The sequence below is a fragment of the Camellia sinensis genome, chromosome 1, assembly GCF_055761805.1.
Source record: "Camellia sinensis isolate YWXY chromosome 1, ASM5576180v1, whole genome shotgun sequence".
Lineage (NCBI taxonomy): Eukaryota > Viridiplantae > Streptophyta > Magnoliopsida > Ericales > Theaceae > Camellia > Camellia sinensis.
The window spans coordinates 115,037,026-115,055,132 of record NC_138961.1 but is presented as its reverse complement, the minus strand read 5'-3'; positions in this window follow the sequence as shown (position 1 = coordinate 115,055,132).

The following is an 18,107-nucleotide window of genomic DNA, read 5'->3' as shown; positions in this document are numbered from 1 at the left end:
CTTTGGTTTGGTATTATTCAGCCGGCATTTGCTCACTCTTTATACATATATGTAGGTGAGCAATTGGAGGATCAACATTAGAGTTTGCTTCATTGTCCACTTTTTTGTCAAGCCACCCAAGAGGTGCCTCTATGTAGAGGCTTCTTTTTATTTTGTGAAGTTTTGGTTAAACTTTGTATGTTGTTGGTAGTCCTTCATGTAGTGTGTGAGATATAAAATATGTCTTCGTACATGTATATATAAAAGTGTGTTAAGAATGTTTTAATTACTGCAGTTGATCATGTACGCATAGCTTAATGGACATTATTATTTTTGTTTTGCTTCCGCTTCAGCCCCGATTTTTTTTTTTAAAGAATTTTGAAATTTTGTTTTTGTGATCGTAGGTAATCTATGGATTACTGGCCGATTACAACGTTAAACCTATAGAGGCGGGTATGGGTCGTGACAGATTTAAACCTATCAGAGCATGAGTTAATATCTCATATACGACGTTAAACCTATTACTGGCCGATTACGACGTTAAACCTATCAGAGCATGAGTTAATATCTCACATACGTGTCCATTGAGCGTTGGAGTGTCTAGAACAGATTTAAGTTTCATGCATATAGTCAGTAAGTGATAAGTTGTGCATTCAGAGAAATGTATGTGTGTTTGTTTAATAAATTTGAGTATTGAAGCTAAGAATTAAGAACTATTATGGAATTTTAATGATTATAAGGAAATCAAAATGTGTTTGATAAGTTAAGTAATGAGGCTGAATGCTAAGAATTATTGTGGAATTTCTAATGTTATGAGGAAATTTGAACTTTTGACTTAAGCATTGGTAAGTACCAGTATGTTGCTTTGTGGAAACAAGATGTTATGAGGAATTTTTCACGTTATAAGGAAATTAGAATTGTTGACTGGAATATTAGTGAGCACAAGTGTAATGATTTGTGAGAATATAATGTTATGAGAGTTAAAGGTTATTTTGAAAATTTCAATGATTAGAGAAGACTAGAATGTGTTTATTCAATAAGTTTAGTATTAAAGTTAAGAGCTGTTGTGGAATTTTAATGCTATAAGGAAAATGTAATTTTTGGTTAACACATTAATTAATATGAGTATATTGATCCGTGGGAATACGACATTAGAAGGAATTAAATCTTTGATGGAAGTTATGAAAATTACATAGTTGAATGTAAAATTAGGCTATGAGAACATTTGAGAAATTAAAGTATTTGATGATTAAAAAAAGTGTGGAACTATAAAGATTGAGGTTAAAGGAATTGTTTGATATGTAAGCCGATCTGATGGTTTGAGTAAGGGACCTAATGTATGAACCATATAGTCTTATACCTTTGTTAAATGACCTTGAAAGTCCAATTGGAATCATGTTCGGCTGGCGTAGCTCTGAATTGAAAATTCTCTGTCAACTTCATGGGAATGAATTGGTTTCCCTAATGATGTCTTTGCATGATTGTATGTTTCATGGTTAATTATGTGATGCTATGTGCTATGTTTGAAATTAACAATATTACCCTACTTGCTGCTATCCTTTGTCTTGTGTCTTTAGGAAAAGATGGTGAAAAATAAGAATGAAGTGGAGATTATGTCTTTATCAAAATGATTAGACAAAACAGAAGAAGTTTTAGAGAATGGGGTGAAAGCTATGCAATACTATGATCCTATGCAAATTCAGAAGAAGAAGTTAGGTGTGAAATCAAAACGAGAATCAAAGTGTAAGTCTAAGAGTTTTGTGATTGAGAGACAAATGGTTCTAAGAAAGATAGTAGAAAGAGTAGAACTGCCCCAATATGTCCAACGTGTCACAAGCCTCATAGACAATTATGTCATCGACTTATGGGAGTGTGCTTCAAATGTGGAGAAATAGGACATCGGGTGAAAGATTGTCCAAAAGCAAAAGGATGTCCCAAGTCACTTAATCAGAATGAAGGTCAGTACTTAATAAGGGATCAATAAGAATATGTTTAGTGAAGAATTATATCATTTGGGAATGTTGTACCATGAATATGACCCAAAACCCTGTTGAATGTGAATGGACCTTATATTTATTAAGTGAATGTTGATTGTACAACTAAGTGAGTTGTCTTTGACTTCTGAGATTAAATATCTTTCTTATGGAACCAATGGAGTGAATCCCCCGCTTATTTGACTAGATGACTCATGAATTCCATGGGATTAAATATCCAAATCATTATGGTCAAATAATTTGTGGACCAAGAATTCGTATTAATTATCGATGTTATATCAAATACATAATCTAATTTGAGGACTTCAAGTAGCTATCCACAATAAAATGTTGTGATTTATTTGAAACGAAAGAATTAGATCATGAACATCATTGGCATCAATCCCTTGCTATATATGAATTATGAATCACTATTTGTGAGTAACAACTCTGTAACGCTATGTTTGAATAAAAGTCATTTCAGAATGATAAGACATGATTTGGCCTATGAAATGCTATTTTGTGGATAATGAATGAACGTCCAATTTTTTGAAAATGTATTTGTGATATCCTTAGCAAAGGCCCTCGTCCAGGGTAGATAATACTGTGGCTTATGGTCATGAGGCCTTCACCCGAGGAAAATAATACCGTGGCTTACATATGTTATATGATATCCAGTACCGGAGGTTCTATTATGGAACTTGATGACTTGATATACATGACCAATGTGATATGTAACACTAAAGGAAGTAGCATGCGTGATTTGAATATGAATATGAATATGACTCTGTTTCTGTTACGAATGCGAGCATGACTATGTTTCTAATTTGATAAGGGATTTGAAATCTGATTTCTGAATCTGTTATGGACATCATTCATTAAAACTTTTACTTTGTTACAGTTCACAGGCCATTGAATCAAAGAATTGAAGTATGTGAATGTCAATGATAGAATATTCTAAATTCATTTGAAAGAAGGAAGTATAGTCATGGGTATTATTTGAGATTGAGCCTTGATTATTTGGGAAGTATGTGAACTATTTGGAGATATGTGAATAACTAAACAAAAATATGTGAGTTTCATGAGTATGCGCTTTATGTTTTGATGTTATGAAGCTAACTATGAGGTTCACCATTATATTACAGGATAATTTCTAGTGACTAAGCCAATTTGGGTTATTAATCTATAAATAAATGATGATAAGTTAAACTTTTGTGATGAGATTTTAGTGATAAGGAAGTTACTTGAGAACAAAAATGGGAGGAAACAAAACAATATGATTTAATTGCGATACAAGTGATTTAAGTTTGGAGGACCACACTTCTTAAAGGGGGGAAGAATGTGAAACCCAACCCGTAATATACTTAATTATGCATATGATTATTTGTTTGATATGAATTATGTGATTTATGTGATTATGAATTTATATCTGTTGAGGGTAGAAAAAAAAAATCTATTGCAATTGGGGCTTTGAACTGAGAATTTATAGCCTTAGAGGCGCCAAAAACCACAACTGGCTTTACATATGTGTTTAGATAGATTTTTAGAGCCTGCGGTGAAATTTGGTAAAATTTTGATTCATAATGAATTAATCGAGTTTTAATTAGCATAAGCCTTAGTTTAAGCCAACCACATCATGTATAAGATTTTATGTTTAATTGATTAAGGAGATTTGGATTCTAATTGGTTGTTACTCTAATGTAATTTGGGATTTATGAGAATTTTGGAGTCTGATTTGTATATGATTCTACTGAGGATTTATTTTGAAATTAGAAATTCGAAGCCTGAATGGCTCAAGATAGTACAAACGGTGAATTGAACTATTTTAATTTCGAGTATCGGACCATATAGGAGTTTAATTAAATATTCGATTTAGATTTATAAAATTGAGATTTTATTAATTGGGTTCAAATTGGAGTTAATTAAGTTATACGAATTAAGAATTAAGATTATTATGAATTAAATTTATTTATGAGGTGTTCAATTGGATATGTATGCAATTTATTTACGAAGATTTTGAAGTTTAATCTGAAATTGAAGGCCTTAATGTTGTGAGAAATCAAAATTGAGAATGGAAATAAATTTAATTGGATATTTGAAGCTTTTTGGGAGTTTGATTAAAAATCTGATTAAGATTGATAAATTTAAATGTAATTAATTAGGCTCTAATGGAAGTCAATTAGACTAATTAAATTATGTGGGATTGGTGATTAATTATGATTAATTTAATTATGTGTTAGTCAATATTTATTTAGATTAAGTGTTGCTTAATTAAATCAATCCTAATAATAAATTGAATTACGGAATGGTCTAGAATTGAGGGTGTATTTCGAGGTGGATGTGCAGACAAATCCATGTGTGTATGTGTATAAGTGTGAACATAAGGAGAGAGAGCAGGCAACTTCATTTCCTTTCTTTGTGCTGGAGAGTGAAATGATTTTAGAGAGAGAGAATAGGTGTGTATTATTTGTACTAGAGCTTGGGAACAAGTTTTTGCTGAGAGCATTTTTAGAAGAAAGTGAGTTCAAGGGTTGAGTCATTGTAGAGAGAGAAAGCTCAAGACCTGTGGAATTGAAGAAGTCAAGAGGGAAATTATCTTCATAACTCTGAAAATTGAAACCTTAGGTAAGGAATTTATGCTCTTATTTGTAGAAAATCCCCCATACTTCATGAATTTAGGAATTATTGAGCTAATTCCATGGAATTTGGGAAGAAATAGGTTATGAACAAGGAAGTGGGTTGCATGTATGATCATAGAAGATTTCATCTTTTGGCTTGAATATTTGAAATCCTTGCATATATGAAATCTTTTAAATTGAGGATTTAAATCCTGCATAATTTCAGAAATTTCATGGATCATGTCTATAGTACCATGTTTTGTTCATCGAAGAAAATGAATTAAATCTAACTTTGGACAAATTTCGGAATGAATTATAATTTATATTTGAGAATCAAAAATTCGTTTGATTGTGATTTAAATTTTATACGTGCATATATTTTTGGAAGGGCTTTATAGCTTCAATTTATGTTTCATAAAATAAAGAAAGATGATTTTTGAAACACGGAGAATTTGGCACCAAATCGCACATGCATACATAATTTTGTTGAATCTCATGAATTTGAGTGTCATTTCTACCATTTGAGTTGAAATTAGAGCTTACATTTCACATGCATGCATAATCCATGAAAATATAGAATTTATGTGCATGAGTTATGAAGTTATGGAAATGAATTTGAATTAATTTGGGCTTGTATGATGAATCCTTGGAGATTTAATCTTCAAATCTTGTAGAATTGGCATTATATCATGTTTGAAGTGGTATGGTTGATATATAGGACAAAACATGTAAGTTGCATCATTTAAAGTTATGTTTTGAAGCACAAACAACATTCTAGAAAACCCATAAATTGATTTCATCGCTCGAGCGGAGAAGTTGCTGTTCGAGCGTAGAATGCAAGTAACTAGTATTTTTGCAGACTAAAGGGTCCGCTCGAGCGAAGAGCCCTATTTTAGAAAATTTTGAAAAGCTGTTTCATGTTTTGATTTCCATTCTCTTTTTTTTTCTAAGCACTCTTAGGCATACAGTGAGCATTATAAATGAATTAAAAAAGTAAGAAAGAAGCCTAAGAGAATTAAACAAGCTAAGAGCATAATGAATTGTATTGTGACTCGATTTCTATGTGTATTATGAATTGCGTAAGGTCAACTACAAGTGCGAACCAGGCATCTGAACACTGTGAGTAATACTTTAGTAAATGTATGTTCGTATATGTTATTTTTAAATACTACTCATGTGTAAGTTTTCTGGATTTGTGAATTCGAATTATGAATGAGCATTCTATTTGTCTGATTGTGCAAGACACTGTAATGAAATTGAATAGTACAAAATCATTTGATTACATAGACCAAAGGTCGTTTTGAATGAATATGAAATGGGCCCAAAGGCCGTTCTGTATAGTTGATTACATGGACCAAAGGTAGTTATGAATGAATATGAAAATGGGCCTAAATGCCGTTTTGTATATTTGATTACATGGACCAAAGGTCATTCTGAATGAATGAAATGGGCCTAAAAGCCGTTCTGTATATTTGACAAAGGATGTGTTTGATAAGAAATAGGCCCAAGGTTTTCTAATATGTGTGTCAAGGAGACGAAATGGACCTAAGGCCGTCTGAATACAAATGCGATCATGATCACGAATATGAATATGCACATAGATATGAATATGGAAATGATGGACCTAGAGTCGTTCTGTGTTATGATTGGGCTCGATGCCATTCTGTAATATCATTGGACAAGTATTTTGGACCTAAGGTCATTATGTATGAATGAATACTTTGGACCCGAGGTCGTTTTGCCCCTTTGATATGCCTTCAACATGATGGATTGGACCTGAGGTTGTTCTAATTTTGATTTATATGTAATACGTATTCATGTGATTTACTTAATTAAGAATCTTATTCATACAACCTCTTTACTTTGGTATTATTCACCTGGCGTTTGCTCACTCTTTATACATATATGTAGGTGAGCATTTGGGGATCAACATTAGAGTTTGCTCCGGAGTCCACTTTTTTGTCAAGCCACCCAAGAGGTGCCTCTGTGTAGAGGCTTCGTTTTATTTTGTGAAGCTTTGGTTAAACTTTGTATTTTGTTGGTAGTCCTTCATGTAGTGTGTGAGATATACAATATGTCTTCGTACATGTATATATAAAAGTGTGCTAAGAATGTTTTAATTATTATAGTGATCATGTACTATAGCTCAATGGACATTATTATTCTTGTTTTGCTTCTGTTTTAGCCCTGATATTTTTCTAAATAATTTTGAAATTTTGTCTTTGAGGCCATAGTTAATATATAGATTACTGGCCGGTTATGATGATAAACCTATTAGGGCTGGTTTTGGTCGTGACATTGATATCCCATAAAGTGTACCAGCGTAAATCCCTAGAACTTGTAGGATATCAGACCGTTTCTGTGATTGGGGGTGGACCACCTATGAATTGCACGAATTTCATTCTAGATGCGGTTGATGGCTTGCACTTTAAATATTGAGAATGATTTTATTCTGAATTCTGAATTGAATGTTGAGTTTGAGTCTGAGTCTGATGCGAGTCTAAATCTGTTGGTTTCGGGAGTGCTAACGTAGACATCTCTGTCCTTTGTTGTTTTCTTTTGAGTCTGTTGTCGTCATTGAGTCAGAGTTTCTTGTGAATAAAAGTGCCATAGATTCTACCTACTTCTCTGTGGCTTTAGATCATTGCCTTGATAAAAAATTTCAAAACCTTTTTCCAAACATCTGATAAAGACAAAGGGAAAGAAATTTCTCAGGATTTGCAAAATTTGATCGACTGAGAGGAAGAGAGGTGCGTTAAGCCCTTCATGGATGAGCTCATTTTTGTTAATGTGGGTATTGACAAGGATCTTGGCTTGGTCCAGATTGGTTCTACATTGTCTTCAAAAGAGCATGAGCGATTAGTCGCTTTATTAAAAGATTTCAAAAAATGTTTTTGTGTGGTTCTACGAAGACATGCCTAGAATTAATCCTGAGATTGTACAACATAGGATCCCTCTCGACTAGAGCCCCGACCCCCCTAGCTTTCAAACCTCGATTCAGAATGTTCAATGAACAACCAAAGTATAAGGCTTACAAAGCCAGATTGGAAGTAACCCTCAAACTAGGGGCAATAAGGTTGAATGTGAGTAGAGATGCAAACCGTGTCGTTTCTTACGCCAATAGAAACCAAAAATAAAGTCAAATCCCAAAATCTAAGATAGGAAGATTTAGTCTAAGAGCAGAAGATTTAGTGCTGAAGGATAATTGAGTTCTTATCCACGACCCTAGGGGCAAGTTTAGACCCAATCAGGCGGATCCCTACATCATCAAGTCTATCTGGTTAAAAGGAGTAGCCATTCTCATGGATTTAGATGGCCTAGAGTTCTTATAACCAATCAGCATGGACAAGCTACAAAGTACTACCCTTCAGAGACTCGCTAGGCTGAAAACCCGAAAGGGTGACCCAGGCAAAAGTTAGAGCAGAAAAAAGAAAAAGTAGAAAAATAAAAAAAAATGGAAAAAAGAAGAAGAAGAATGTTTGGTAGCTCAAATTGAGCTGCCTTGAATGGCTCGATCACTGCTCACTAGTCGACCGGTTGGACGACCACCCAGACGACTAGGTGAAACACTTGTCTACCGCAGTTGCCATCTTGTCGACTACGACTGTAAGCCTTTTCACCAAATGACCAGGTAGACGATTGGCCGATTGACCTGGCAGACGATCGACAAGATGAAATTTGAGCCATTCGGGCCAAGCTCGAATTCGAGTTATGCAGCAGAGCTCAAAGAATAAAATAGAAAATGAAAGAAAAATATGAATGAAAAAAGAAAAAAGAAAAACTGAAGAAAAGCTTGCAAGGTTGAATACCCGGAAGGGCGACTTTCGCAAAAGTTAAAGTACAAACGGAGAGTGTTAATACCCAATTGAACCTTAGTCGTGAACTATGTATGGCTTGATTCCTATCTTTGGGATACGTAGGTAGCTTCATTTTGAAGTTTGACCCTAACCATTTTCAACTTACTTCTCTCGTCTATGTTTGATTGGCAATTCTTTATTCTACTTGGCTGTCTTGTCCATGTTCAAATTGGGTTATCTTCATTTGGTTCGGTTGTCCTACCTCTTTTTTGTGATATTGCAAGACAAATTCAGTTGTACACCTCAAGGGTTCATTTCATGTTGGTCGGGTAGTGGTCGTTTATGAAAATAGGTTTTGAGGATTTTAATGAAATTGACTATTTTTCTCAAAAATTATTCAATTTTTGCAAAACCCAGACCATTCATTGGACCCAAAAGAGGAAAATTTTTAGTGCTTGTAGCTTGACTTACATGATTATAAAACAGAGAGTGGAATGAGCATACTAATTTAACTCTCATGTTGGTCAAAATCTTTTTAGCAGAAACCAAAAAATAGTCAAAATAATGAACTAGGGACATAGTTGAGTCAGGTGTTCTGTTTTTTCTTGCACTCTCGAGTCCTTATTGGCTTGTACTTTTTCTTTTAGTCGAGCACTTGCCGAAAAATGCACAGTGGTTGTCTTCTGCGATGTCCTTTAGTTGGGCGATCGATCGGTGTTGTTTTGTTTTGTGTCCATTTTATTCTGGCGAGCGCAATGTGGCACATTTGAGATGGTTTTTTTTGCTTTGTTTTCTTTTCATTGAGTTGTATTTTGGGTTTCTAGTCAATTATAGGCTTGATATTCAGTTCATAACTCATTGAAATTCTATTATTCTCAGTTTCAAAATTCAAAACAAATGGTTTTCAAGTGTTGTGCCATTGCCATGATGTGCAGAACAAAATTTTTATTGAATATTCAAGACAAAGAAAATTTCAAAAACAACAAGCAAAAATCTGAAGGATTGGAGCTCATTCCTTAAAACACTTGGGAAACCCCTCGGGAGGCAGGATGGTTGGCTTGATAAACAATACTCCAGGCTAGTAACTTAGGTCTGGTCCCATGCCTGATCACCTACATACATAAATAATATAGTGAGCTGGAGCCCAGTAAATAACAACAGAGTAAATGTTTTAATGAATGATGTCCCATACCAGATTCAAAAATTAGAATTCAGATAAGAAACAGATTCATAGTCACAAACCTATACAGATTTCATAAACAATTATATGTGGTACATCCATTAGCTAACAGATTAGATTGGTCATCAAGACCCATATGCATAGCCAGTACCGACAACCATAAAGGTCAATATCTTTTATTTGCGATGGTATTGTTGTGGTAACCCCATTGCATGATATGATATTAATTGTTAATTATACTTGTGATTATGTGCTTGATATGAATTTGGATGCTAATTATGTGATTATGTGTGGTTTTGAATTCATATATGTCCACCGTAGGAAAATCTATTATGTATGCTATAATAAATTGAAATCGAGGGCCCTAGAGGCGTCAGAAACCAAAATTGATTGTACCATTGTAATTAGCATAATTTTTAGAGCCTATGGTGAAATTTAATTAAAAATTGATTTGGATCAAAATAACTAGATTAATTTAATCTAATTAAGTTCATTTGATTAGGCCTAAGCTTTGATTAGCCAAAATAATTAAGGAAGCCTATATATATGCTAATTAAGGGGCAAACTCATATATTTTTTTGAGCTCAAAAATCTGTCAAGAGAGAGTTGTAGAGAGAGAGAGAGAGAGAGAGAGAGAGAGAGAGAGGCCAAATTCTTGAAGAATTGACTTAGAAGTGAAGATTTAGGAAGCTAGGCTCATGAATTTGTTGGAGTTGGAAGGATTGAAGGCTCCAAGTGAGTATTTGAACTTTAATTCATGAGCTTAATTCAGTCCATAATCATGTGTATTTAAGTAGAATTGGTGAATTAATGTAGGATGCAAGCTTAACATGAAGAATTGTGTGCCAAATCACAAATGCATGCATAATTTTGTTGAGCTTCATGATTTTGAGCATCATTTGTACCATTTGAAATGGAATTAGAGTCTATATTTCACATGCATGCATAATGCATGAAGTTATGAAGCTTGATTGTGTGAGTTTTGAAATTTACAAGAAGAATTTGAAATGATTTGAGAGACGAACCACGATTTTGGACAATTGGTTTCAAATTACCTATGTATTCATGTTATATAATGTTCTACCATGTTTTTGGCATCAACTTGCAAGCTTTAAGCCTTTGGAAACAAATTTTGAAATTCAAACACAGTTATGGAAATTCCAGAATTTGACCTGTCTACTAGAGCGAAGAAAGTGTCGCTTGAGCGTAAAAATCAAGCTCCCAAAAGTTTTATAGAGAATTGAATGGTAGCTTGAGCGGCAACCTTTGCGCTCGAGCGCATCCTGTTTTGCACGACTCATTGCTCGAGTGATAGAATTCTAACTCGAGCGTAAAAATCATGCAACCAGTACTTTTACAGAGTTTTACAGACTACTCGAGTGACCAAAACTGCGCTCGAGTAGAGTGGCTTGTTTTAGAAACTTTTGAAAAGTTGTTTTTTGTTTTGTTCCCTTCCATTTCTGAGTATTCTTAGGCACATATTGAGCACCCTAAATGAATTAAAGGGCACGGAAGAAGCCTAAGAAAGTTAAGTAAACTAAAGAACATATTGAATTGTATTATGACCCAATGTGTTAGGAATTACTTAGGGTCAAGTGCAAGGACGGATCAAGCACTAGAACATTGTGAGTAATATCTTAGTAAATATATTTTTGTGAATGCATTATTTTCTAAACATTACCTATGTGGAAAGTTTCTAAACTTTTGAATTTGGCACTATGAATGAGCATACTATCCACTTGATTCGTAATGAGATATGTGAATTGGTTGATGTATGAATATGAAATGGGCCCAAGGCCGTTCGGTTTACTTGATAAGGATATAGATTGGGCCTAAGGCTGTTTCCTATGACTGTTAAATGGGCCAAAGGCTGTTTTGAATAAGGAATTGATTTGGACCTAAGGTGGTTTTTAATATGAAGGCGAATGTGAACATGATCATGGATTTAAAAGTGCGCACAAATGTGAATTTAAAGTGTTGGACCCAAGGTCGTTTTGCATAAAATGAACCCAAGGTCATTTTGTATATGAATTGGACCCAAGGTCATTTTGCATATAATGGACCCAAGGTCATTTTGTATATGAATTGGACCTAAGGTCGTTTTGTATATTAATTAGATCCGAGGTCGTTTTGTATATGGATATGATATATTAGACCTGAGGTCGTTTTGTTGAATATTAATCAACAAGTATGATTTTTTGGGATTTTGATTTGATGTGTGTCATTTATAAACCCTTTTACTTTGGTATTATTCACTGGGCGTTAGGTCACTCTTTATTTATATGTATGTAGGTGAGCAGCGGAATGTCTAGCCCCAACCCAGTGATCTGTGAGAAACTGAGTTTTGAGGAGTCAACCAAGGTCGCCTTATGCAAGAGGCTTTTGATTTCCTTTTTGTTTCCTTTTTGGTCATATGTGACCAAGTTTGTGTATAACCTTGGTTTTTGTTAATATTGACTTTTGAATGATCATGGACTTACGTAATACGTACCATGGATGTTTGTATAGTGTGAATTATTACATATATGAGAAAAGTTTTTGGTTAAGCCATGTATGCACAGCTTATTGTGCAATCTTTGCAAGTTCTGCTTCCATAACTTGGCCCCCTATTATTAAATATGATTTGATTTCTGACTAAGGCTACAGGTAATCTCATGATTACTTGCCGGTTATGACTCTAATCCATAGGGACGGGTTTGGGTCATGACAATTGTTACCCCCAGGTGAGGGCCACGTGAACATAGGCCATGGTATTATTTCCCCCTGGTAATGGCCACATGAGCATAAGCCACAGTATTGTTTCCCTCGAGCAAAGGCCACATGAACTAAGGATGCCACAAATACATTTCAGAAAAATGGACATTCATTCATGATTCATAAAATGGCATTTCAAAAAATAGATCATATCATTTCAGTCAGAAAATACTTATAATCAAATATAGCTTTATAAAATTGTGACTCACAAATAGCTCCAGTAGTAGTAGGACAGATCACTTGAACAGAACAGACTGATCAGGTGGGTGATAATACGTGACCTACACAAACACGTGACAGATACACATTGGACACAAGTCTCAAAGGTGTTTAACTTATCATTCTTCTTTCTTAGCGTGTGTTTCCAACTCTTATCCTCATTTTTGTAGCATAATCATGGTCTAGGAATGCTTTAGATGGAATGAGGATGCAAAAATGCACGTTTGGAACACTTAGCCAAATTTCTGAAAACAGGACAGTTTGCTTGAGCACAACTTCTGTCGCTCGAGTGGTCTGTAAAGTCAGCAAAAGTGCTGGGAGATTGAATTTTACACTTGAGTGAACTTTTGGTCACTCAAGCCAATGTTCAAAGCAATGGGTGGTTGCTCGAGCGTAACTTTAGCCACTCGAGCCAAACCCCAAACTCTACAAAACTTCTAAGAGCTCGTATTTTATGCTCAAGCGAAGGAACCATCGCTCGAGCGATCATGCCGAATTATGGAATTTCCAGATTGCTCTCTAAGCTTCAAAACACAATTCTAATGCATCAAAACACACTCTTTTGGGCAAAAACTTAAGAAAACATTTGGAAACTCATAGGACTTCATGAACTGAAAGCCATTTCACAAAATCAAGGCCCAAAAGTTATTCAATTGTTTAAAAGCAAAGCTTAAAACTTTGAATACATGACATGCATGTAATGATATGAATTCCTTGCTTTCAAAACATGAACTATTGAGGTAATTTGGTATGGAACTTCATGAATTGTCAAAACAAAGTCAAGATGAACACATGCATGTGAGAATTCTTTGAAATCAAACTCAATTTGTGATGAAATGGACATGGATATATGGAGTGCTCTTCTATTCTACTTTCCAAGCTCAATTCTCATGTTTAATCACTTAAACCTCTTGAATGCATAAGTTGTCTAACTCAACATCATAAATCTAAGGTTGAATTCTTACCTAGAAGCTTAAATTTCCTTGAATTCTAGCAAGTATAGCTTGATTTTTCCAATTTTCTTCCAATTTCCTCTTTTTCTAGCTTGAATTCAACTTCTCTCTCTCTCTCTCTCTCTCTCTCTCTCTCTCTCACGTTTTTAAGGTAAAAAAGAGGAATGAGTGAAGTCTAAAAGATATATGAGCCTTATATAGGCTCATTTAGCTTAAGCTAATTAAGTGAGATTAGCTATAATCAAACTTGTTTGAGTTAATGCAATTTATTCTAATTGTTTGATTCCGAACCGAATTCTAATTCAACATACTAGAAGATTCTAAAAATTCTAGATAACACATAAACATAGTCAATTTAGTGTTCAGATACTGTTAAGCCCTTCAATTAATAGGGCAAAGCAGAATTCTAAACTGATGTTCCTACTGCAGATAGGTATAAACACAAAACATGCACATAATGCACAATTAACTCATAATTTCAACTTAATTTCTTGTTAGGCATTCTTAATTAAGGATTATTAGCTAATTACAGATTGGAGTTGTTATAGTCTTCCCCTCTTAAAGAGTTTGGTCCTCCAAACTCGAATTACCTTCATTTTGAAAGAATGCCGGGTCTAGAGGGAACAAATCAGGATATCTCTTCATCATGTCTTCTTCGGTTTCCCACGTCACATATGTCCCTTCACGATTTTGCCAGTCAACTTTCACCAACAGGATTTTTTTAATTTCTTCCATTATGGTTGGCTGTGCAGAAATGGCGGCTAAAATTCCATCATGTTCACGCAAGACAATCTCAATTTCATTTCTTTCTAGCTCATACAACAATTCTTTCTGATTTGTGAACAAACATGCTAAATTCTCAATGGATTTTTGGCTCAAAGCATCAGCAATTGTATTAGCCTTTCCCGGATGATACAGAATTTGTAAATCATATTCTTTTGTTAGTTCGAGCCATCTCCTCTGTGTCATGTTTAGTTCTTTTTGGGTAAAGAAATATTTCAGACTTTTGTGGTCGGTGAATACCTCACAAGTTGTTCCATACAGATAATGTCGGCAGATTTTTAAAGCAAACATTACATCTACAAGTTCAAGGTCGTGGGTAGGATAATTCTTTTCATGTGGGCAGAGTTGCCGAGAAGCATAAGCAATCGTCTTACCATTTTGCATTAGCACACACTCTAGACCCTTATAAGAAGCATCACTGTAGATTTGGAACCCATCTGCACCATTGGGCAAAGTCAAAATTGGTGCAATTATCAATCTGGTCTTCAACTCTTGAAAGGCTGACTCCCTCTGATCAATCCAATCAAATGGTGCATTTTTCTGTGTCAACTGAGTCAGTGGCATAGCAAGTTTGGAAAAGTTCTTTACAAATCTATGGTAAAAGCCAGCAAGACCTAGAAAACTTATAACTTCTATCACTGTAGTCGATCTTGGCCAACTCATAATAGCTTCTATTTTCTGTGGATAAACTGATATGCCATCTTTGTTGATTACATATCCTAGGAATGCTACATTGTCACTCTAGAACTTACATTTGGATAGTTTTGCATACAATTTTTTTGCTCTCAGAGTCTGTAGCACTATTCTCAAATGATTTTCGTGTTCAATCCTATTTTTGGAATAAATCAAGATATTTTCTATGAACATAACAACAAATACATCAAGAAATGGTTTAAAGATTATGTTCATTAGATCCATAAAGGCAGTAGGTGCATTTATTACCCCAAACGACATTACCAAAAACTCATAGTGTCCATATCTAGTTTGAAAGGTTGTTTTCTCAATGTCTTCTGCTTTAACATATAATTCGTGATACCCGGATCTAAGATCGATCTTAGAGAACACTTGTGCCCCATGAAGTTAATCAAACAAATCATCTATTCTGGGCAGTGCATATTTGTTTTTCATAGTTACTTCGTTTAATTTACGGTAGTCTATACATAGTCTCAAAGTTCCATTTTTCTTTTTAACAAACAAAAGTGGAGCACCCCCAGGTGAAGTGCTCAGCCGAATAAATTTCTTGTTTAATAGTTCTTGAAGTTGGACTTTCAGTTCTTTCAATTCAATTGTAGACATTCTGTATGGGGTCATAGAAATTGGCTGGGTTCTAGGTACTACTTCAATAGTGAATTCAATCTCTCTATCAATCAAGTCCCCAGGTAATTCATTAGGAAAAACATTAGGGAATTCATTAACTATTGGGATATTTTCAACATTAGTACTATCTGGAGTCACAGTCAAGACACTACATAGGTAACCCCTATATCCCTTTCTAAGCAATTTGATGGCTTTCATAGTAGAAATCAAATACGGTGGCGGTACCACACCATTCAAACAAAATGCAAACTCAAGCAAACCAGGTGGTCGAAATATAACAGATTTGGCAACACAATCAATAGTAGCATAGTATTTCGTTAATCAATCCATCCCCAATATGCAATAAAAAATGATCAATAGCCATAGGCATCAAGTCAACGTATAACAACACATCACAAACCATAATGTCACATGCAGGATATACATAAGAACATATCATAGAACCCCAGATGGTGTAGATACAGATAACACATAGTTTATTTGTTCTAGAGATCTAGTCAATTTACGAGAAAAAGCATGTGACACAAACGAATGTGTTGATCCAGAATCTATCAACATATATGCATTTTGGGCACAGATAGAAAGTATATCTGACACCACAGATTCAGTGTTATGAACATCTCTTGGCACCAGTGCAGACATTCTCCCTTGCCTCAATGCTTTTCTTCCCGTATAGGTTCTTGTATTTGTTTGTGGTACAGAAACAGATCCAGCTGAACTTGCCACAGAACGATTGACACCTTCAGCTAGGAGTGGGCAGTTTTTTACCACGTGGCCAAATTTTCCACACCGAAAACAAGCACCAGTTACACGGTAATAGGAACCTTTATGTCTTCTCCCACATTCAGAACAAATAGGCATAGATCCACTACTTTGACTTGAACTACTAGTAGATCCTGAATTTCGCTTCTTGTTCATGGAATATGAGTGGCTCTTTTTAAATTGAACCCATATCTTTTGCCTATCCATTCATTTGTGGAAGCTTTAGTCTATTTCCTTGATGCTAAGTTGGTTTCTGTCATTAAGGCTCAGTCAAGCATATCCATATACTTAGGCAACTTTAACACGCTGACTTGATCAAACACATCTAGGTTGAGGCCTCATTCAAATTTCCAGGCTTTCTTGTAATCTATGTCTACCATGTGAGAAGAAAATCGAGATAATTCAGTGAACTTAGCTTCATACTCAGCAACAGACATGTTGCCTTGCTTAAGTTGTTCAAACTCTGACACTTTTTTGTCTTAGAGGCATTGAGGGAAATATTTCTCATAACAGATCTCTTTAAACTGATTCCATGTCATGGCTCCATTACTATCTCAGATGAACATCTACCAATGCCGGGCTTCCTCTTTCAAAGTGTAAGTAGTGAGTAGAACTTTTTGAATTTTGGTACATGGAAAAACTTCAAATAATTTTTCAGTTTCTAACATCTACGTTTCAGTTTTAAATTACTCAATACTAACCAGAAAAGTTGGTGGCTTCATCTTGTTAAATTTCTGAGTCAACCCAATAATGTCATTATTAACCGGTTCTACTTGCACTGGAGAAGGCGGAAGAGAAAGTGATTGTTGCCTTTGTTGCTGTCTCATGGATTCGGTTAGGGCCTCAAGCACTCGTTCCATTCGGTCCATCCGAGCATCAGATGATTCAAATAAATCACCACTTCTTCTTCTTTCCATTGCTACATGTAAACAAAACGATAATAAGCATAGGCCAATACATCTTTTCACAATGTTCATGGCGTTCAGTTTCATTTCATTTCATGTTATACATGTTTGTATGTTAATTTCGTTCGAACATGTTCACATGATTATCACACACACATACTGATGCAATGTTCCTAATTATTTTCTAGGACATTGTAGACACCCATTTTTGATGGCCCTTACGACTTGGGTGTCATCACTTACACACCCAATGATGAGTTTATACGCTTGTCAAGTGCTCGAAGCCCTCAACAGAATGCCATAGCTTTGAGCCTTTCAATCTTTCTCTCCTGTTGCCTCATTTTTTGATGAAACCCAGAGATCTTGAAGCTTGCAACCTCTGGTGGCCTGCCGGCCATCATTCTTGGTTGTTGGCCACTGATGTGGCCTGTGGGCCACCAATAATGGCCAGCTAGCCACCAATGTCTTTTGTAGATATTTTGTGACAGTTATGCCAGCTGTTTGCACAAATGCTTGCATCTACTCCCATATGTACGGTTGGATGTTCTTGAGAGAAATTCATGTTTTCTATATATAGAGGGCATCCCTTTCATGTTTTAAGGTTAGAAAATTTTTGGAACAACATTCTTCCTCTCTCTACAATTCTTTTTCTCTTGCAAATTTCTACGCTCTTGACCGGAGTCCGAAGGCTATGCAAAGCCGGAGATCTTGTTAGGGGACAGTCCGTGTTTACTTCACTCCCACTGGTTACTAGACGGAGGAGAGTCATACAGAGTTCACTGGTCTAATTTTTACCGCAGTCGCTCCTCAATTCACCTGTATCTAGTCAGGCTCAGGGACAGTCTTCTATATCTAGTCCAGCATGAG